The following is a 21,685-nucleotide window of genomic DNA, read 5'->3' as shown; positions in this document are numbered from 1 at the left end:
CTATAAGCAGGGCTTTCTTTTTGGTTAGGGGAGCCTTTCGGGAAATGCACAAAGAGGTGGGCTCAAGAGCTTTTCACAACAAGGTAATCAACTATCAAGTGTCTGGGCATTGACCGCTCTTACTCTATGCTTTTTTTGTTTTGATTTATTTAGGTTGTGCTACTCCAAGTTTACATGATAGATTAGGTTCTGCAAATCTTCCTGGAGTGGAGGGCAAAATCACATGTAAATCCAGACTTGTTTGGCTTGATGGAGTTACTCTGTGATGATATCGGTGCAACTCTTAGCAGAATTGGATGTATTTTCACACCCATGCCCCCCTCAACTACATTTCATTACTTGCCGACCACATAACTTACTCTTGTGTGTATGTGTGCACGGGCAGTACCAGGGGTGTGAGAGCTAAGGAGGAGTATGAACAGTGAAAGAGAAAGCAGTGGCATCAAGGCCTTCTGGCTTTCATAGCCAGTAGTAACAGAAGATTTTGATTCTTAATCCACCAGGTTGGGACATGTCTGGATCTAGAGCTTTGGAGCAGGCTGTTTTGAGCTTTGGGGAAAACTCTAGATTTCTGAGCAGTATGCAGATCTCTCCAAGTGATGCCAGAGGGATCCCAAGGAGTGTTTTGGTTCAAGTTCATCTATAGATAATTAGTACAATTCATGATGAGAAAGGATCAACACTGATTTGTTTGTTCCAGTGATCAATATTTAAACAGTAGTGACTGATGCGCAGGTTATGATGGGATAAATAGAAATGTCCTAGAACCACCATATTTAGCTGAAAATAACAGGGAAAACACTCCTTAATATGTTAGATGAAAGAGAGAAGGAAAGCCTTTTGGAGTCTTTTCCAATTGATGGTACAGGTTGACTCTGAGTCCCTGATAAGGAGTATTTAGGTAGCAGCCAAACTTCCCGAAAGCACCTTACTGTTTATCTGCTCCTTTTTCTTCTTCTTTTCTTGCTTTCTTATGTTTACAGAACTCCCTTTCTAAGAGTTAAATGTTATTGCAGTGAATGTTTTTGGCACTCTCACTCCTACAGAGATGTTATGCTTGAACACATTATGGGCACTAAGAGGCTTTTCAGTAGTTACATGGTAAGCCAGATCCTGCACAGCTCTCGCAGCTAAACCAAGAGTCACTTCTCTCATGAGTTTGCCAGCCAGTTACTCTAAAAAGTACTTACAGCATTAAAAAGCCTGTATCATGCCCTGCTCCAGCAATTATCAGTCTACACACAGGTAATTCAAGTCTTCCATTAGTACTACGTTTTCCGTCTTGGCTGTGAGAATCTCACAGTCACCGCCATCATCCTGGTTTGTTGATGGCTTGTTTTGCTGAAATGCTCTTTTCTTATTATTTAGTCATGGAATATCAAGCTATCGACCGTCTACAGTGCCACATTTATAATTAACTTAATTCTCTAGGACCCACCACATCTTTTTTAAACCTCTCCAAAATCATCTTAGCTCTCTGAATTTTGGTGTTTGGGGATTTTGTTATTATTGTTTTCTCCTCCCTGCCCCTTAGGTTAAACAAACTGTTTGAATACCCCTAAAATGAATGGTGAAAGAAAAGATTTTGCTGATGAAGTATCAGGAGCCTATAAAAGGTAAGATCAAATCCTAGCAATTCTTCTGTGAAAAATGATTAACTGATTGATTCCTACAAATGACCTGGCAGTTTTCCTCAGCCAGAACTTTGAAAAGTCACCAAGAACTTTCCGAGAGTGAAGCGATTTAGAGTCTTCCCACTGATTTAATGTAAAATGCTCTCAAATTATTACTCTGAGATAAAGCTTTCCTAATGTATGGTAAAATGTGATACTGTTTTCTTAACATTAAACTGTGCTTTTTTTTTTTTTTTCTGGCTCTGTTATTATACTACAAGCAAGCTTCCTAAATAGGAAAGATTAAGCAATTTTGAGAATAACCTTTAAGCAAAGAGAATGGATTATTTGGAAGAAGAACACAGAGGACTAACTTAAGAGGCTTATTTATTGGCCATTCTCTTTACTTTGGTCTCCAAAACTACGTAAAATTAGTTTCTTTAAATATAGTTTTGAACCAGGGGAGCTGCAAACCTAAGAAGGGTTCCACTGGAAGCTGCAGAGAATACTTGGCAGCTGCAGTGTGTAAGAACTGGTATCTTCCATTAGCAGACACAGGAGGGAGACCTATAACACTTCTCTTGTGTATCTCCACCATGAATTTTCCTGCCTGGCAAGGGGAGAAAGTCCTGTAAAGCTGCAGTAACTGAAATCAGTGGATTTTCAAATGCTATGATGAGACTAAGTTAGGTGCCTCTGGAAAAAGAAACATACTGAGTCAGAAAGATTTTAAAGACCAGTGCAAAATAGTGATTTTGATTAAGTCAGAAATTCCTCATGCGGATACTCTGGTCTCTCCACGACAACAGTCTTGAAACATAATACACGGAAAGGGGCCGTTTGGTAAATCGCATTTTGGAACTCTCCCTGCCATGTGGAGACACCTTCGCAGCCACGATGGACATCGCTGTCCGAAGCCCAGTGGCAGGAGGAGAGGGGGCTATGTGTGAATAGGTAGTTCCTCCTACTGTGTGCGTTCCCTTATCTTGTCTGCCCTGCTAGAAACTGTAGCATGGCAGTAGCTGCTGTGCACAATTTTTATGATTTGCCAAAAGTCAGCTGATCTAAATGTTTTAATATGTCTAATTATTTAAATAATTAAGCACATCTGAAATGGATAGAAAAAGCATTTTTCTCAAATCTGTATTATTTTACAGGGAACTTGCGCTGCCTTTAAGTAGTAAAATATATATAGTAATACATGTAACATATACAGTATATATAGTATATACGTATATAATTTAAGTACAGTATATGTCTTTTCTGCCTTGAAGCAGAGTTGGGAATATAGAGCAAACATTTGGATTTAGGCTGTTTGGAGTTTCCTACACCCCGGAACAGCTGGGCACAATCGTATTAAAGTGCAAGAAGAGACTATTTTTATTAGACTAGAGAAAGAAAGAGAATGAAATATTTCTTGCTTTTAGAAGAATGACAAGTTAATTGCTTGTCTGTCAAAAGCCTGCTTATCCCAATCTGTATATGCCGGCCTCGGAGGAGGCAGGTCAGTCTGTTTCTCCCAATCCCCAGCCTGCCCCCACGAAAGCTTCCTACCGGGTGCAGTGCAGAGGGGCTCAGCTGCTGCTTCTCGCATGCAAGAGCTGCATCGCCGTGTCCCCGCTGCACAGCACAGGCGCAGAAATGACACATCAGTGCCACAGTTCCTATCGGCTGGCAGAGAGACCCGCTCGAGGCATAAACTCATTTCCTGTTAACTTGAAGGCTGCGTGTTATTTGCTGCTTGCACCACGCGTTTGGCAAGCTCATCCCTGCTCAGCGCCGGTGGGAGATAACCACACGGCCCGTGCTGCGCTCGGCGGGGATGGGCTGCGGCAGCGAGCGACCCACCGGACCCGGCGAGCGTGCACGTGGCCGGGAAGGGATGCACACATTTCTGCACTTTTTTTTGAGGTCAGAGATGCGTGTAAGGCAAGGCCGGGGCTGTCTGTGCTTTCCTTGGCATCCTGGTCTCCAGCTACCTTCCCCGCACCATCTGCATGCACAGCACTGCAGCCTGGGCTGTAGCTATCCCCGCTCCTCACACTCAGAGTTTTACACTTGATTCCCATTCACACATTTCTGAATGAAACGGCTGTAACTTAGGATTTCAGGATTCAGGGGACACAGCAAGATTGCAGAAGTTGGTTTCAGATGTATTTCCAAGTGTTTTGTTTCCGACTCCCTGCCTCTGTGGGGGATTTTGAGGCAAATCCTGGGAGTCTGCAAGCAGCCTGCTGATATTATCAGTCCTAAAGGTTTCTGAGCCGCTATTCACAGGTGTGTGAATCTCAGTTAGCAACAGCAGAGAGTCCTGGGTTGTGACTCTGCCCCAGCTATACCATGTGGGTTGCCTGGGGGCCATGGAGCTGCCAGACCCCTGGGTTAGCTGGTCCCCGAATTTCTGCGTTCTGGAGGCAGACTGGACTGGCAGCTGGAGCTGAAGAGTCTGTCCTGTTTATAGAGAATTTTGTTTTTTTTTTTTTCCTTCAAAATCTCTATAAACTCAATCTTGAAATATCAAAATCCTCCGCAAAGTAAGATGACTGTTCTCCACGAGACTCCAGTTTGATCTCTGATATGTCAGTGTGCTATCCAGCTTTGGATCAGGCCTCAAAACTTTCACTAATTGGGTTCTTTCTACTGACTGAAGTTTTGGATCAGATCTTTTGCAAAAATCTGTATTTTATGCTTAGTAAACACTGGAGCCATAGAAATCATGTAGCATATTTGTAATAGCAATGACAAAAGATAAGCATTTTATTTCTCTTCCATAAATAACTTGAATATAACAAAGAGAAGGTTTTTTCACATCTTTATTGCTTTTTATGGTCTTAATTCAGACCAGTCCACTTCACAGAAACAACAGCCAGCCATTTATCTGTTTTTGCTAAGAAACTCTTGCAGAAGAGTAAGCAATCCTTAAGGAATTATCTTTGAAAGGAATGCCAGCGATTGAGGAGAATACATAGAAGAAAGTCATTAACATGATATGAATATCACGTTAGTGTAACTATCAGACACTCTGAAATTTCAGATCCCTTTACTTTCTTCCCCTTAGTATAACCATCAAGAAAATCATATATTTTGCAAGGGCTTGATTCTCCATTCACTTAATATCCTGTAGATCAGGGTTTTTCCTATTCAGTGAACGGAATTGCAAGTAGGTTAAGTGAAAAAACAAAACAATCAAAAAAAAAAAAAAAAAGCCACATGTACTCAAGGAGAAGCTTGACATGAATTCCTCCAAAATACTGAGCCCTCAACACAGTCATCTGGAGTATTTCTACTTTTAAAGAGTTGAGCAGGTAACCAGTATTTATGGCATCAGCCACAGAAGGTCCTAGCAAGTAGTTATGCATCAGCATGCCATGAGACAGACAGAATAAATTTACAACTTGCAGAGCCACCAGAAAGATTTTCATTCATCACCATGCCACAGACCTGAGGGCTGGAAACTGGGTGACAGCAGAGAACAAAACGCCAGCTATATGGATAGACCGGCCTTCTCCTCCTTCCACTTAAGGTCTCAGTTAACTAAAATGAGTGCTAATGGTCACCAAGAGTGGGTCAGAGAGGCTGTGTAGACATAGATACTAGTTCCCATTTTGTCTAAAACTGGCATCAGCAGTCAGTTGTGTGTTTATATTTCATTTCTCGAGCTATAAGCCAGCACCTGAGCAGCGCCAGAGCTTGGTTTAGCATAGCTCAGAGAGGCCAGTTGAAGGAAAATGAAGTTCCAGATTTCCATGTCAACTTTTTGCAGTGTTTTAAACCACCACCAGAGATAAAGAACTGTTTTTAACCCATATTATAGAATCGTAGAATCAGTAAGGTTGGAAGGGACCTCTGGAGATCATCTAGTCCAATCTCCCTGCTCAAACAGGATCACCTAGAGCACGTTAGACAGGGTTGCATCCAGGCAGGCCTTGAAGATCTCCAGAGAAAGAGTCTCCACAACCTCTCTGGGCAACCTGGTCCAGTGCTCCGTCACTCTCACAGGGAAGAAATTCTCCCCTCACATTCGGGCGGAACTTCCTGTGGTTCAATTTCTGCCCATTGCCTCTTGTCTTGTCACATGAGACAACTGAAAAGAGTTTGTCCCTGTCCCCTTGATATCCTCCCTTCAGGTACTTATAGACATTGATAAGATCCCCCTCAGTCTCCTCTTCCCCAGGCTGAAGAGGCCCAGCTCTCGCAGATGTTCCTCACAGGGCAGATGCTCCAGCCCTCTGATCATCTTCGTAGTTCTTTGCTGGACTCTCTCCAGTAGCTCCATGTCTCTCTTGTACTGGGGAGGCCAGAACTGGACAGAGTACTCAAGATGAGGCCTCCCCAGGACTGAGTAGAGGGGCAGGATCACCTCCCTCGACCTACTGGCAACACTCTTCCCAATGCACCCCAGGAGACCATTGGCCTTTCTGGCCACAAGGGCACACTGCTGGCTCGTGGTCAACTTGTCATCCACCAGCACTCCCAGGTCCTTCTCTGCAGAGCTGCTCTCCAGCAGGTCAGCCCCCAGCTTGTACTAGTGCCCAGGGTTATTCCTCCCTAGGTACAGGACTCTGCACTCCCGCTTGTTGAACTTCATGAGGTTCCTCTCCGCGCAGCTCTCCAGCCTGTCCAGGTCTCTCTGAACAGCAGCACAGCCCTCAGGTGTATCAGCCACTCCTCCCAGCTTGGTATCATCAGCAAACTTGCTGAGGAGGCACTCCATCCCCTCATCCAGGTCACTGATGAAAAAGTTGAACAGGATGGGACCCAGTACTGAGGCCTGGGGGACGCCACTCACCACAGGCCTCCAGCTAGACTCCACGCCACTGATGACGACCCTCTGAGCTCTGCCTTTCAGCCAGTTCTCAATCCACCTCACTGTCCACTCGTCTAACCCACACTTCCTGAGCTTACCTAGGAGGATGTTGTGGGAGACAGTGTCAAAAGCCTTGCTGAAGTCAAGGTACACAACGTCCACTGCTCTCCCCTCACCTACCCAGCCAGTCATTCCATCACAGAAGGCTATCGGATTGATTAAGCAGGATATGTCATTTCAAAAGATAGGATTTTTTTTCAGTACAGTTTTCATATTCTTGCTCAGAAGCAATATTCCTCCTACTGTTCATACTTAATCAAACTATAAGCAATTTAACATTCTTCTGAGTCCGTCTTAGACAAAGGCATACCGACTTCATATCTGCTTTGAGACAGAAATACTTCTCCCTCCCATCTGCTACCTCTAGTGGTTGCACAAGTGGTTGTACAAGATGATAATCCCATTTTCAAGACCTGCACTGATATAAAATTTACTCCCCATAGGAGTGTGCCCTCACACCACTATCATTCCCAGTCTTTGACTGACAGGTCTGAACTTGGGGTGAGCTAAAATTGTGCTGAGCCACTTTGCAAAGCAGGGATAGGCAAACACACAACAGTAAGTGAGCTGGTCACTGTAGAGCAAAATTGACCTACTTTGCTATTAATTTTGACTGGGCAGATCTTTAAAAATATAATTCTAAGCAGGACCAGGCCAACCTAAAGTTTATAAAATGGCAAAAAAAAGCAATAATTAACACGAGAACATTGCTTTAAGTCTATCTCTCCAACATTGCTTTCAGATCAAATGGTACCACAGACGAACAGCGAGAGAGAAGAGGGAAGTCTAGAAAAATTAATCCAATCCATCAATTCAGGACTAAAAGCTCAGAAAAAGACAAGCACAAGCTAGAAAATGGAATAGGTCAAAAAATGGAGGAACTCTGTGCCCACAGGGAGGTAAGAGAATAAAGAAAGTATGGAAAGAAAGTATTTAAAATGTCTACAATCCAGTTCTCATTTCTGTGGAAGAAGTTGTATCTGGAGTAATGAATACACTCTGTCTTTTGGCTATGAGCAGCTGAGTGAAAGTACAGATTTACAATGGAGGTGGAAAGTTGTCAGATGAATTGCAGGACTTTTTAATGCCAATTACAATTTCGTGGCAGGGTTATTATTTATTAAATATAGAAACAGCTAGTTGAATTCTAAGTGCTCTTAAGCTCAATTCCACTTATATACATGCTGCAGAAATTATGCAGAGCTAAAGGAAAAAAAATCCATTGCAGTAGCAGGTATGCTACTTACTGCCTTTGCATTTGTAAACACACACACACACACACACACATTCACACACACAGAAAAAGAGAGACAGAGAGAAGGAAGACAGGCAGGCAGGAAGGCAAATAACTGTACAGGAGCAGAACAGATTACATCCAGTTTCCCTTTAATAAAACCTAAGGTGTAGTAAAATACATCTTCTGTACTGCTACAACTAACAGGCATGTGAAGAACAACTTGACCAGTGTAACTTCCCCAATTCTAGAAGCTCAGCTTTTGAGGATCTCCAAGAACAGATATACTTCACCCACTGCTCTTCCTTCAGAAAGAATTGTGCAGACAGAAAGAAAACTGTTAGCAGGTGAAATCTGTGCTGGGTCAGAAAGAATATATGGGACAGAGGATAACACTGGCTACAGTATGCAATTGCTTCCCAAGTCATTTCTCTAAAGGAGGAGGATGTATATTTTCAGGCAACAAGACAGATGATTTATTCAAGTCCCACCAACTTTGTGCCAGCACGTATTTGAATTCAAATCACTCAATTGCAGAGCAGAAGAAAAGGGGAGGGAACCGAGATAATTGAAGAAATACTCGCTTAGGAAACTGTCTCAGCTCCTTCAGAGATCTCACGTGATACAGTTTTTATTCCTTTGTTTATGCTGATATGTGTCATTACATATTGCCACAAGCAGTGTGTTTAATAACATGGAGCAGCCAGAACTGCAATCCAGATCTGGTAGGTGATACAATAACTTCGTTTTTTTAGTGTTAGACAAATGACATCGAAGAATGTCTTCTGCAAGCCAGCTCTTCTCTGACTGGAATGGCAGTTTATATAGCCAAAACAACATCTCCATCAGTTATGCAAGAAATTTCCAATTCCTGTTCAAATATGCCTCTGAAACAGGTCATATTGTTCGTGTAATAAAACTAGAAAGAACAAAATAGTAAGCATCATTTAGGAAATAGGAATGCAAAAAGTTTTTAGTGCAAAAAGAATAGTGATGTGGGTGGAATACAATAACAAGTGCAACGTGTATTTTGTTAAAATCTTTAGAAACAAATCTGAAGTCAGTGTGAAAGATACGTGTTGCTCCTGCTGCCCAGAGACAAGTTTTCAGAACTTCTAAAAGAAACCAAAATTACTGAAGAATGATGCATCACAAGCAATGTTCCTTAGTTTTTCTCTTTGGAACAGAAAGAATTTTGAAGAAAACTTTTTATTGTTATGCATCCACATATGTAACAAATCAGGGAGAGATTAAATAAAAGCAAATGATCTCTGCATTTGAAAAATTCATAGTTTTTGCCATACAATTTACCTTAGGAGAAAAGAAAAATGTTTTCTATGGTTATGATCATGCCAAATAATTCTAGATTTTATATGAACTGCTGTTTGGGGGATTAGATGAGAAAATTAATATCTTGCTCAGAAAAAAAAACTAATTAAATTCTCTCCTCTTTGGGAAGGAGATGAGCAAAACAACTTCATATATGTGAGTATCAAGCTTTTGATTTTATTTCTCTACAGAAATAAATTGTATATAATTATTTCCCATTTCAGTTATTTTTCTTTAAAAAAAGAAATCATTTTAGAAATTAATCATAGGCCTTGCTTAAGAGACTTTTACATGCTTTTGAAATGCCAACAGAAATAGAATAATGGAGTCTCCTTCCAAAATTTTGGAAAATCTGTTATTAGAAGGTAACCAATACTGCTTACTTGTCAGTAAGGACCTGTCCTTCTGTTCCAATTTTCTCAAGCTTAGCAGTGGAATTGATCGGCTAGTCCATGAAATTCCTTGCAGGATGAATGTGGAATAACGCAAAGTTATTCTTGAAAGCTTGAGATCTCTCAAGGAGATGCATTCTCCTTCTCTCCAAAAGGAGTTCAAGAAGTTATACATACCATTTATTTCATATTGCTCTCCCTCATGTCCACTGTTATAGTGCTGTATCACTGACATTTCTTAAAGTCAATATCAGGACCAACAAGAAATCCATCTGTTTTCAGTAGACCTCGCTGAATTTCCCATTTTATATGATTTTCTCATGAAAAATTGTGCTACAATTTTCATGATAGACCTGGATTTTCATCAAAAACTAGTGAGTGCACAGACACACACTCATTTTTTTGTTGGTAAAAATTTCCAATTTTTGATATTTATGATGCAATTTTCTTCTAATGCAAGCAGATACTTACCATGAAAAATAACTGTAGGTTAGTCAAAACTTGAATTCTTCCTCAAAATAATCTTCAGTAGGTTTTTCTATTGGCCAGTTTTGTTTGATAATTCTAGGAATCCTCTGCTGGATTCTTTCAGACTTCTGGGCAGTTTGGTTTGTTTCGTCATTAATGTACAACTGTTTAGACCAGCTTATTTGCTGACTCTGATAAAATTGCTGGTATGAGAATTATGGGTTGTTAGGACATGGCTGTAATTTCATTTCATCTATAATAATATGTAGGACTAAGAATGGCCTATATTCAATAAACTCTGGAACAAGAATAGGGCTTAACTTTAACTCGTTAATGTGTCTTGCACTTTTATTGTCTCACCAGCCAGCTAAGGCAAATAGCAGCTCGTAATTCCTGGACTGTAACATTTGGCAAAAATGATGAAATTCTTATAGAAATGCTTTACGAGTGCCTATTTTAAAGCATGGTTCGCAAGTTAACTGATGTCTCCCTTGTTTGAGAATTCAAGTATTTGTGTTTACTTTCTAAGCAAATACCCAGGAAAGAATCAGTCATGCATCCTAAATTGCTAGAGATTGTTTTCTGATGCTGGGATTTGTTCCAGATGTGGATATTCAAATACAATGACAATGTGTTTACATCAGCCAAAAGCCTTAGTAAGTGTAAAAATCCTGTCCAGCTCTCACTTTCACAGTAGGAGCTGTTGTTGCCGAACACTGTTTACAAATTGTGTTTAGCTGAATTATATCACCATTTGCAGGTTATTTGGAAATGCTTTATATGTGCTCTAATCAGAAGAATCATTGTGCCCAGTATGTCTCAGTCACTTAATTGAAGACAGGCACAAAGGGTACTTATGCTGAAATATTTAAAAATTTAAAGGAATAAAAAAATAGCAATAGGAACAAATATGCTGGTGAGGAGATAATTAAAATCTTCACTCACTTTTAGCATTTGTTGACTGTTCTTGTGGCACTCCTAGAAGAAAAAAAGCAACATTTTTTTTTCATTGCTTGCTTGTTGACTCTTTATGTAGAGTTAAAGCAGTCTATACTGTTACTGTTTTAGTAACTATTTGAATGAAAGAATGAAAATCAGTTTTTTTAGTAATACTAAGAAAATAATAAGGAAAGTGTTCTTTCCTTAATCTGAATTTTCCATTACAAAGACCTTAGCACATGGTTTTCCTGTTATCAGCCATCTTGCTATGAACCATCTTTCACCACAGCTAGCAGCAGGAACTGCAAATAGCAAGTGAATTTCAGAAAAATCTGTTCAGGTAACATGTTTTTACCAACTTCTGTTTGACTTACATGAAAATGCCAATTTGGGAATCTATGATAAGTCACAAAAAAATAAGAAATTATGTTCACAGATCTATGCAGCTGCTGTTTTAGGCTACTCAAATGAAACACCAACTAACCTAACTCTGCCACGGGGTCTTGAAGTCTGAAAAGGCATTTCAACACTTTGTGCTGGGAATGACACAAATCACTTCATCTTGCAGGAGACCTGATGGTCCCTGGCACCTTCCATTCTTTGGGCTCTTCAGCTCTTTTTCAGAGCAGCAAAAATGCTATGCTGTAGCCTCAAAGCAACAATACATAACAGCTCAAAAAAAATACATTTGGGGTTTTATGATAAAAATCCAGAAGACATGACTGAATTCCTGCCAGCATTGATAAGATAGTTTGAAATAACCATTTATCTAAACACAGGTCTTTAAAATCTTTTAAATCTTTTATAAACATTTAAAAAATCTTTTGAAATCTCTGAAATCTTCTACCGACCTGAATGAAAATTTATACTGTAGGAAAAAAGCTATCTTTAAAAATAGCCTTTCAAAACAAACTAAAAATGTCCTTTTAAAAATATTAAAAAAAATATTCTAGTTATTTTTTTTTGTCAAAACGATTCGATATAAAACCAAATAATGATTTTACAAAATACAAAGAGGCATTTTTGTGACAGCAGTTTAACGAGAATAAACTTCTGTATCTTCTAATGAGGAGTCCAACATCAACAATTCCTAATATGTATTATTATTTCAGATGAAATCTCCAGAAAATTACATACATACATTCATACAGAAAAATATATTTAATTGGCATATGCCAAAACTAAGAGGAACTTACATAACAGAATTACAGGATGGTTGAAGTTGGAAGGCCTATCCAGAGTTCATTTCAACCAACCCCCCTGCACAATATACAAAATATATATATATATATTTTTTGCTCTTCTTTGGTGTCCTTAACCAGGAGGCAAAAACTTGGAAGTTTTTCCATGCGTCAGAAAGAAAAGGAGTGCTTCTATTGTAGGTAGCTCTCACGGCAACAGACACCACTAAGGCAGTTGTAGTTTGTGAGACTGCCACGTCCTCCTCTAGATTTACCGCTTACTTTTGACTTACCGCTTCCCCTGATGTTCCCTAGTCCTTCTGCGAGCAGAACAGTGACCAGGCAGCCAATGCTCACGGCACTGGCAACTCCACCATCAAGAGAGCTGATTCCAACAGTCTGAGACTGCAGCTGCAGCACAGCCACGTGCAGCACACAGAGGTAAGAGTGCAGGCACGGCGAACCTTCTGAAAGGAAGCCTCGTCTTCTGGACGCAGAACAAGCCCCAGTCCCTCCACCTCCCCTCCTACGCCCCGTGCTGCAGCACCTGATCCCCTCTGTGGCCCGAAGCAGGGCTCCTGCAGCCTTCCAGTCCTCTGTGTGACGAGGGGAACCCAAACCCAGCACGGCATCCAGAGGAACTCTCCCAAGTGCCAAAAGGGAGGGCAGGCAGATGTTTTTGCGCTTGGAACCAATCAGCCCTAAGGAAGCCACTAGAACGGAAGGAACTCCCTGCTGAAATCCAGCACGTCCTTGTGCTGGAATCAAAGCCCTTTGCTTCTCCAGGGGAGCCAGGCTCCTTTGATCGATCCGCTGGTGGTATGGTGTTATTTGTGCACCTCCAAGGAGGGCCTGGCTCCATTTTCAACCACCCGTTCGGTAGCTGAAGAGCGAAGGAGCTGACGACAACTACCCCTGTTCACCTTCTCAACCGCCAACTGAGAACCCCCCCACCTCCGGGCCCCCAGTGACCTTGGCAACCCTCTGCCTGACTCCCCCGTTCCCCCCCCCTCCCACAGCAGCCCACAGGAAGCCCGGCACTCTTGCTGCCTCTCGTCGGGGCTCGGGGCACCCGACGGGCCCGAGAGGCCACCTCTTCACACCAGAGGGTGTGCGGGACAGTGCGGGACAGGAAAGAAGGGCTCACGCAACCCTTGGAACTCAGAAATTGTTTTATTCGTTGGCCCCTGGGGGTTGGCTGGCCTTGATCTGCAGCCTGCAGGTGACTCTACAGCCCCTTCCTGGTCTTGTCGTGGGGGCTGGTGGCTGCACTAATTGCCGCCTACAGATGTTACGTACAGCCTTTCATGATGTTCTTGCGGTGGGGTGGCGTCTGGGCCCAGCTCGGTGGCCGTGTGGCCCCCTGGCTCTCCTGGGACGACTGTGCCGCTGTGTCTGTCGGCAGGCCGTCCCAGGCACCGGGGGGGGGCTGACAGGCCACCTTTGCTGGCGGCACATCCACCTCCATGGGTTCGTCCTCCTCACAGGCCGGCGGATCCACCTCCATCATCTCAGGTTCTTCCTGAGGAGGATCTACCTCCATGGGTTCTGCCGTGTTCTTGCTTGGCAACCTCATGGAGTCTTTCCTCACGCAGATGGTGTTCCAGAATTCAGATCTTCGGATCCGCGGCCTTTTTATGCCCTTTCGGGCCACCTGATTCATCATGCAGAATTTCTTCTGCGCAACGCCCTTCTCTCAAAATGCTATCCCGAGGGTAGCGAGAAACTCACCAAGGCTCTTTGCGACCTGCCGCTCCAGCTCTCGCTGGTGCTTCAGGTGCAAGAGCCTCAGTGAGCTGTGGGCCAGCGCCAGCGCTCCCGCTTTTATAGGGCCAACCGTTTGTGAGGTGGCCTGCGACATCAGTGCGCCACTGTGATGTCAGGGCAGCAGAGCGGCTGATGGATTTTCTGAAGCGGGGGTGTTGGACCACCCCCTTGACCATCCTGTGATTCTGTGAAAGCTGCGGTTCAGCTGTCACCTCTGCTGGGGTACAACAGCATCAGAGACACCACAGGATCACAGAATCACAGGCATCAAAGAGTTCATCTCGACCAACCCCCCTGCTCAAGAAGGGTCTCCTAGGGCAGGTGGTCCAGGATCGTATCCAGTCAGGTTTTGAATATCTCCCCGGAAGGAGAGTCCACAGCCACCCTGGGCAACCTGGTCCAGTGCTCTGTCACTCTCTCACAAAGAAGTCATGGGAAAAGTCATGAATCACTAGCCCTTTCACACTAGACGTAGTGGCAGCCAACTTGCTGGAAGAGAGGGATAAAATGCAGCAGAGGGGTATTTTACAATACTGCGAGGCCACACTGTCGTGGCTTACTGCTGCAAGCATCCCTTTCCTAACGCTACATTGCTTTTGTTCTAAGCTGAATAAATACTAAATATAGCCAACAGAAGTACCGAGCTGCTCCGGGGAGGACGGTGTAAGCAAAGAAAGAACAGCAATGGCTTGTCCTAGGGCTCGCAGTCCCTAGCGCAAGCTGAATATTGCAGGTGTAGGGACTGGATAAATAGCATTGGGGTGAAGCGTGTGCTTCTGTAACTGCTTCACCAGCCCAAGCAATAGATTTTGCTGACCTTCCAAACTCGTTCAAGACCTATGAAAGGACAAGGTTCGTAGAAAGGAGGTCTGGGAAAGGAACAACATTGGGCCGGCAAGCCTTCTTACTGCCAGAGGCTATCACTGCACCTGTTCCTCTGCGTACCTTGAAGATACTGTTCTGCACGCTTCCGAAAGGGCGACCTCCTTGGAGGTGCACTGTTCTGCGAGCAGAACAGTGACCAGGCAGCCAATGCTCAAGGCACTGGCAACTCCACCATCAAGAGAGCTGATTCCAACAGTCTGAGACTGCAGCTGCAGCACAGCCACGTGCAGCACACAGAGGTAAGAGTGCAGGCACGGCGAACCTTCTGAAAGGAAGCCTCGTCTTCTGGACGCAGAACAAGCCCCAGTCCCTCCACCTCCCCTCCTACGCCCCGTGCTGCAGCACCTGATCCCCTCTGTGGCCCGAAGCAGGGCTCCTGCAGCCTTCCAGTCCTCTGTGTGACGAGGGGAACCCAAACCCAGCACGGCATCCAGAGGAACTCTCCCAAGTGCCAAAAAGGAGGGCAGGCAGATGTTTTTGCGCTTGGAACCAATCAGCCCTAAGGAAGCCACTAGAACGGAAGGAACTCCCTGCTGAAATCCAGCACGTCCTTGTGCTGGAATCAAAGCCCTTTGCTTCTCCAGCCCCGTTCCCCCCTCCCCCCCCCAGCAGCCCACAGGAAGCCCGGCACTCTTGCCGCCTCTCGTCGGGGCTCGGGGCACCCGACGGGCCCGAGAGGCCACCTCTTCACACCAGAGGGTGTGCGGGACAGTGCGGGACAGGAAAGAAGGGCTCACGCAACCCTTGGAACTCAGAAATTGTTTTATTCGTTGGCCCCTGGGGGTTGGCTGGCCTTGATCTGCAGCCTGCAGGTGACTCTACAGCCCCTTCCTGGTCTTGTCGTGGGGGCTGGTGGCTGCACTAATTGCCGCCTACAGATGTTACGTACAGCCTTTCATGATGTTCTTGCGGTGGGGTGGCGTCTGGGCCCAGCTCGGTGGCCGTGTGGCCCCCTGGCTCTCCTGGGACGACTGTGCCGCTGTGTCTGTCGGCAGGCCGTCCCAGGCACCGGGGGGGGCTGACAGGCCACCTTTGCTGGCGGCACATCCACCTCCATGGGTTCGTCCTCCTCACAGGCCGGCGGATCCACCTCCATCATCTCGGGTTCTTCCTGAGGAGGATCTACCTCCATGGGTTCTGCCGTGTTCTTGCTTGGCAACCTCATGGAGTCTTTCCTCACGCAGATGGTGTTCCAGAATTCAGATCTTCGGATCCGCGGCCTTTTTATGCCCTTTCGGGCCACCTGATTCATCATGCAGAATTTCTTCTGCGCAACGCCCTTCTCTCAAAATGCTATCCCGAGGGTAGCGAGAAACTCACCAAGGCTCTTTGCGACCTGCCGCTCCAGCTCTCGCTGGTGCTTCAGGTGCAAGAGCCTCAGTGAGCTGTGGGCCAGCGCCAGCGCTCCCGCTTTTATAGGGCCAACCGTTTGTGAGGTGGCCTGCGACATCAGTGCGCCACTGTGATGTCAGGGCAGCAGAGCGGCTGATGGATTTTCTGAAGCGGGGGTGTTGGACCACCCCCTTGACCATCCTGTGATTCTGTGAAAGCTGCGGTTCAGCTGTCACCTCTGCTGGGGTACAACAGCATCAGAGACACCACAGGATCACAGAATCACAGGCATCAAAGAGTTCATCTCGACCAACCCCCCTGCTCAAGAAGGGTCTCCTAGGGCAGGTGGTCCAGGATCGTATCCAGTCAGGTTTTGAATATCTCCCCGGAAGGAGGGTCCACAGCCACCCTGGGCAACCTGGTCCAGTGCTCTGTCACTCTCTCACAAAGAAGTCATGGGAAAAGTCATGAATCACTAGCCCTTTCACACTAGACGTAGTGGCAGCCAACTTGCTGGAAGAGAGGGATAAAACGCAGCAGAGGGGTATTTTACAATACTGCGAGGCCACACTGTCGTGGCTTACTGCTGCAAGCATCCCTTTCCTAACGCTACATTGCTTTTGTTCTAAGCTGAATAAATACTAAATATAGCCAACAGAAGTACCGAGCTGCTCCGGGGAGGACGGTGTAAGCAAAGAAAGAACAGCAATGGCTTGTCCTAGGGCTCGCAGTCCCTAGCGCAAGCTGAATATTGCAGGTGTAGGGACTGGATAAATAGCATTGGGGTGAAGCGTGTGCTTCTGTAACTGCTTCACCAGCCCAAGCAATAGATTTTGCTGACCTTCCAAACTCGTTCAAGACCTATGAAAGGACAAGGTTCGTAGAAAGGAGGTCTGGGAAAGGAACGACATTGGGCCGGCAAGCCTTCTTACTGCCAGAGGCTATCACTGCACCTGTTCCTCTGCGTACCTTGAAGATACTGTTCTGCACGCTTCCGAAAGGGCGACCTCCTTGGAGGTGCACTGTTCTGCGAGCAGAACAGTGACCAGGCAGCCAATGCTCAAGGCACTGGCAACTCCACCATCAAGAGAGCTGATTCCAACAGTCTGAAACTGCAGCTGCAGCACAGCCACGTGCAGCACACAGAGGTAAGAGTGCAGGCACGGCGAACCTTCTGAAAGGAAGCCTCGTCTTCTGGACGCAGAACAAGCCCCAGTCCCTCCACCTCCCCTCCTACGCCCCGTGCTGCAGCACCTGATCCCCTCTGTGGCCCGAAGCAGGGCTCCTGCAGCCTTCCAGTCCTCTGTGTGACGAGGGGAACCCAAACCCAGCACGGCATCCAGAGGAACTCTCCCAAGTGCCAAAAGGGAGGGCAGGCAGATGTTTTTGCGCTTGGAACCAATCAGCCCTAAGGAAGCCACTAGAACGGAAGGAACTCCCTGCTGAAATCCAGCACGTCCTTGTGCTGGAATCAAAGCCCTTTGCTTCTCCAGGGGAGCCAGGCTCCTTTGATCGATCCGCTGGTGGTATGGTGTTATTTGTGCACCTCCAAGGAGGGCCTGGCTCCATTTTCAACCACCCGTTCGGTAGCTGAAGAGCGAAGGAGCTGACGACAACTACCCCTGTTCACCTTCTCAACCGCCAACTGAGAACCCCCCCACCTCCGGGCCCCCAGTGACCTTGGCAACCCTCTGCCTGACTCCCCCGTTCCCCCCCCCTCCCACAGCAGCCCACAGGAAGCCCGGCACTCTTGCTGCCTCTCGTCGGGGCTCGGGGCACCCGACGGGCCCGAGAGGCCACCTCTTCACACCAGAGGGTGTGCGGGACAGTGCGGGACAGGAAAGAAGGGCTCACGCAACCCTTGGAACTCAGAAATTGTTTTATTCGTTGGCCCCTGGGGGTTGGCTGGCCTTGATCTGCAGCCTGCAGGTGACTCTACAGCCCCTTCCTGGTCTTGTCGTGGGGGCTGGTGGCTGCACTAATTGCCGCCTACAGATGTTACGTACAGCCTTTCATGATGTTCTTGCGGTGGGGTGGCGTCTGGGCCCAGCTCGGTGGCCGTGTGGCCCCCTGGCTCTCCTGGGACGACTGTGCCGCTGTGTCTGTCGGCAGGCCGTCCCAGGCACCGGGGGGGGCTGACAGGCCACCTTTGCTGGCGGCACATCCACCTCCATGGGTTCGTCCTCCTCACAGGCCGGCGGATCCACCTCCATCATCTCGGGTTCTTCCTGAGGAGGATCTACCTCCATGGGTTCTGCCGTGTTCTTGCTTGGCAACCTCATGGAGTCTTTCCTCACGCAGATGGTGTTCCAGAATTCAGATCTTCGGATCCGCGGCCTTTTTATGCCCTTTCGGGCCACCTGATTCATCATGCAGAATTTCTTCTGCGCAACGCCCTTCTCTCAAAATGCTATCCCGAGGGTAGCGAGAAACTCACCAAGGCTCTTTGCGACCTGCCGCTCCAGCTCTCGCTGGTGCTTCAGGTGCAAGAGCCTCAGTGAGCTGTGGGCCAGCGCCAGCGCTCCCGCTTTTATAGGGCCAACCGTTTGTGAGGTGGCCTGCGACATCAGTGCGCCACTGTGATGTCAGGGCAGCAGAGCGGCTGATGGATTTTCTGAAGCGGGGGTGTTGGACCACCCCCTTGACCATCCTGTGATTCTGTGAAAGCTGCGGTTCAGCTGTCACCTCTGCTGGGGTACAACAGCATCAGAGACACCACAGGATCACAGAATCACAGGCATCGAAGAGTTCATCTCGACCAACCCCCCTGCTCAAGAAGGGTCTCCTAGGGCAGGTGGTCCAGGATCGTATCCAGTCAGGTTTTGAATATCTCCCCGGAAGGAGAGTCCACAGCCACCCTGGGCAACCTGGTCCAGTGCTCTGTCACTCTCTCACAAAGAAGTCATGGGAAAAGTCATGAATCACTAGCCCTTTCACACTAGACGTAGTGGCAGCCAACTTGCTGGAAGAGAGGGATAAAACGCAGCAGAGGGGTATTTTACAATACTGCGAGGCCACACTGTCGTGGCTTACTGCTGCAAGCATCCCTTTCCTAACGCTACATTGCTTTTGTTCTAAGCTGAATAAATACTAAATATAGCCAACAGAAGTACCGAGCTGCTCCGGGGAGGACGGTGTAAGCAAAGAAAGAACAGCAATGGCTTGTCCTAGGGCTCGCAGTCCCTAGCGCAAGCTGAATATTGCAGGTGTAGGGACTGGATAAATAGCATTGGGGTGAAGCGTGTGCTTCTGTAACTGCTTCACCAGCCCAAGCAATAGATTTTGCTGACCTTCCAAACTCGTTCAAGACCTATGAAAGGACAAGGTTCGTAGAAAGGAGGTCTGGGAAAGGAACAACATTGGGCCGGCAAGCCTTCTTACTGCCAGAGGCTATCACTGCACCTGTTCCTCTGCGTACCTTGAAGATACTGTTCTGCACGCTTCCGAAAGGGCGACCTCCTTGGAGGTGCACTGTTCTGCGAGCAGAACAGTGACCAGGCAGCCAATGCTCAAGGCACTGGCAACTCCACCATCAAGAGAGCTGATTCCAACAGTCTGAGACTGCAGCTGCAGCACAGCCACGTGCAGCACACAGAGGTAAGAGTGCAGGCACGGCGAACCTTCTGAAAGGAAGCCTCGTCTTCTGGACGCAGAACAAGCCCCAGTCCCTCCACCTCCCCTCCTACGCCCCGTGCTGCAGCACCTGATCCCCTCTGTGGCCCGAAGCAGGGCTCCTGCAGCCTTCCAGTCCTCTGTGTGACGAGGGGAACCCAAACCCAGCACGGCATCCAGAGGAACTCTCCCAAGTGCCAAAAAGGAGGGCAGGCAGATGTTTTTGCGCTTGGAACCAATCAGCCCTAAGGAAGCCACTAGAACGGAAGGAACTCCCTGCTGAAATCCAGCACGTCCTTGTGCTGGAATCAAAGCCCTTTGCTTCTCCAGCCCCGTTCCCCCCTCCCCCCCCCAGCAGCCCACAGGAAGCCCGGCACTCTTGCCGCCTCTCGTCGGGGCTCGGGGCACCCGACGGGCCCGAGAGGCCACCTCTTCACACCAGAGGGTGTGCGGGACAGTGCGGGACAGGAAAGAAGGGCTCACGCAACCCTTGGAACTCAGAAATTGTTTTATTCGTTGGCCCCTGGGGGTTGGCTGGCCTTGATCTGCAGCCTGCAGGTGACTCTACAGCCCCTTCCTGGTCTTGTCGTGGGGGCTGGTGGCTGCACTAATTGCCGCCTACAGATGTTACGTACAGCCTTTCATGATGTTCTTGCGGTGGGGTGGCGTCTGGGCCCAGCTCGGTGGCCGTGTGGCCCCCTGGCTCTCCTGGGACGACTGTGCCGCTGTGTCTGTCGGCAGGCCGTCCCAGGCACCGGGGGGGGCTGACAGGCCACCTTTGCTGGCGGCACATCCACCTCCATGGGTTCGTCCTCCTCACAGGCCGGCGGATCCACCTCCATCATCTCGGGTTCTTCCTGAGGAGGATCTACCTCCATGGGTTCTGCCGTGTTCTTGCTTGGCAACCTCATGGAGTCTTTCCTCACGCAGATGGTGTTCCAGAATTCAGATCTTCGGATCCGCGGCCTTTTTATGCCCTTTCGGGCCACCTGATTCATCATGCAGAATTTCTTCTGCGCAACGCCCTTCTCTCAAAATGCTATCCCGAGGGTAGCGAGAAACTCACCAAGGCTCTTTGCGACCTGCCGCTCCAGCTCTCGCTGGTGCTTCAGGTGCAAGAGCCTCAGTGAGCTGTGGGCCAGCGCCAGCGCTCCCGCTTTTATAGGGCCAACCGTTTGTGAGGTGGCCTGCGACATCAGTGCGCCACTGTGATGTCAGGGCAGCAGAGCGGCTGATGGATTTTCTGAAGCGGGGGTGTTGGACCACCCCCTTGACCATCCTGTGATTCTGTGAAAGCTGCGGTTCAGCTGTCACCTCTGCTGGGGTACAACAGCATCAGAGACACCACAGGATCACAGAATCACAGGCATCGAAGAGTTCATCTCGACCAACCCCCCTGCTCAAGAAGGGTCTCCTAGGGCAGGTGGTCCAGGATCGTATCCAGTCAGGTTTTGAATATCTCCCCGGAAGGAGGGTCCACAGCCACCCTGGGCAACCTGGTCCAGTGCTCTGTCACTCTCTCACAAAGAAGTCATGGGAAAAGTCATGAATCACTAGCCCTTTCACACTAGACGTAGTGGCAGCCAACTTGCTGGAAGAGAGGGATAAAACGCAGCAGAGGGGTATTTTACAATACTGCGAGGCCACACTGTCGTGGCTTACTGCTGCAAGCATCCCTTTCCTAACGCTACATTGCTTTTGTTCTAAGCTGAATAAATACTAAATATAGCCAACAGAAGTACCGAGCTGCTCCGGGGAGGACGGTGTAAGCAAAGAAAGAACAGCAATGGCTTGTCCTAGGGCTCGCAGTCCCTAGCGCAAGCTGAATATTGCAGGTGTAGGGACTGGATAAATAGCATTGGGGTGAAGCGTGTGCTTCTGTAACTGCTTCACCAGCCCAAGCAATAGATTTTGCTGACCTTCCAAACTCGTTCAAGACCTATGAAAGGACAAGGTTCGTAGAAAGGAGGTCTGGGAAAGGAACGACATTGGGCCGGCAAGCCTTCTTACTGCCAGAGGCTATCACTGCACCTGTTCCTCTGCGTACCTTGAAGATACTGTTCTGC

At 47.3% G+C, this 21,685-nt stretch overlaps 1 long non-coding RNA gene across 1 annotated transcript; it reads right to left on the bottom strand.

Annotated features, from left to right (window-relative positions):
• Nucleotides 1-7,537: 7,537 nt before the first annotated feature.
• Nucleotides 7,538-12,368, bottom strand: LOC134137065 (uncharacterized). Its single transcript, XR_009957619.1, has 3 exons — nucleotides 12,317-12,368; nucleotides 10,849-10,881; nucleotides 7,538-8,633 (listed from the first exon to the last, which is right to left on the bottom strand). It is a non-coding gene; the product is annotated as an uncharacterized LOC134137065 (long non-coding RNA).
• Between the last annotated feature and the right edge of the window lie 9,317 nt (nucleotides 12,369-21,685).

The sequence above is a fragment of the Rhea pennata genome, chromosome 2 (assembly GCF_028389875.1).
Source record: "Rhea pennata isolate bPtePen1 chromosome 2, bPtePen1.pri, whole genome shotgun sequence".
NCBI lineage: Eukaryota > Metazoa > Chordata > Aves > Rheiformes > Rheidae > Rhea > Rhea pennata.
This window is presented reverse-complemented; position numbering and strand designations above follow the sequence as displayed.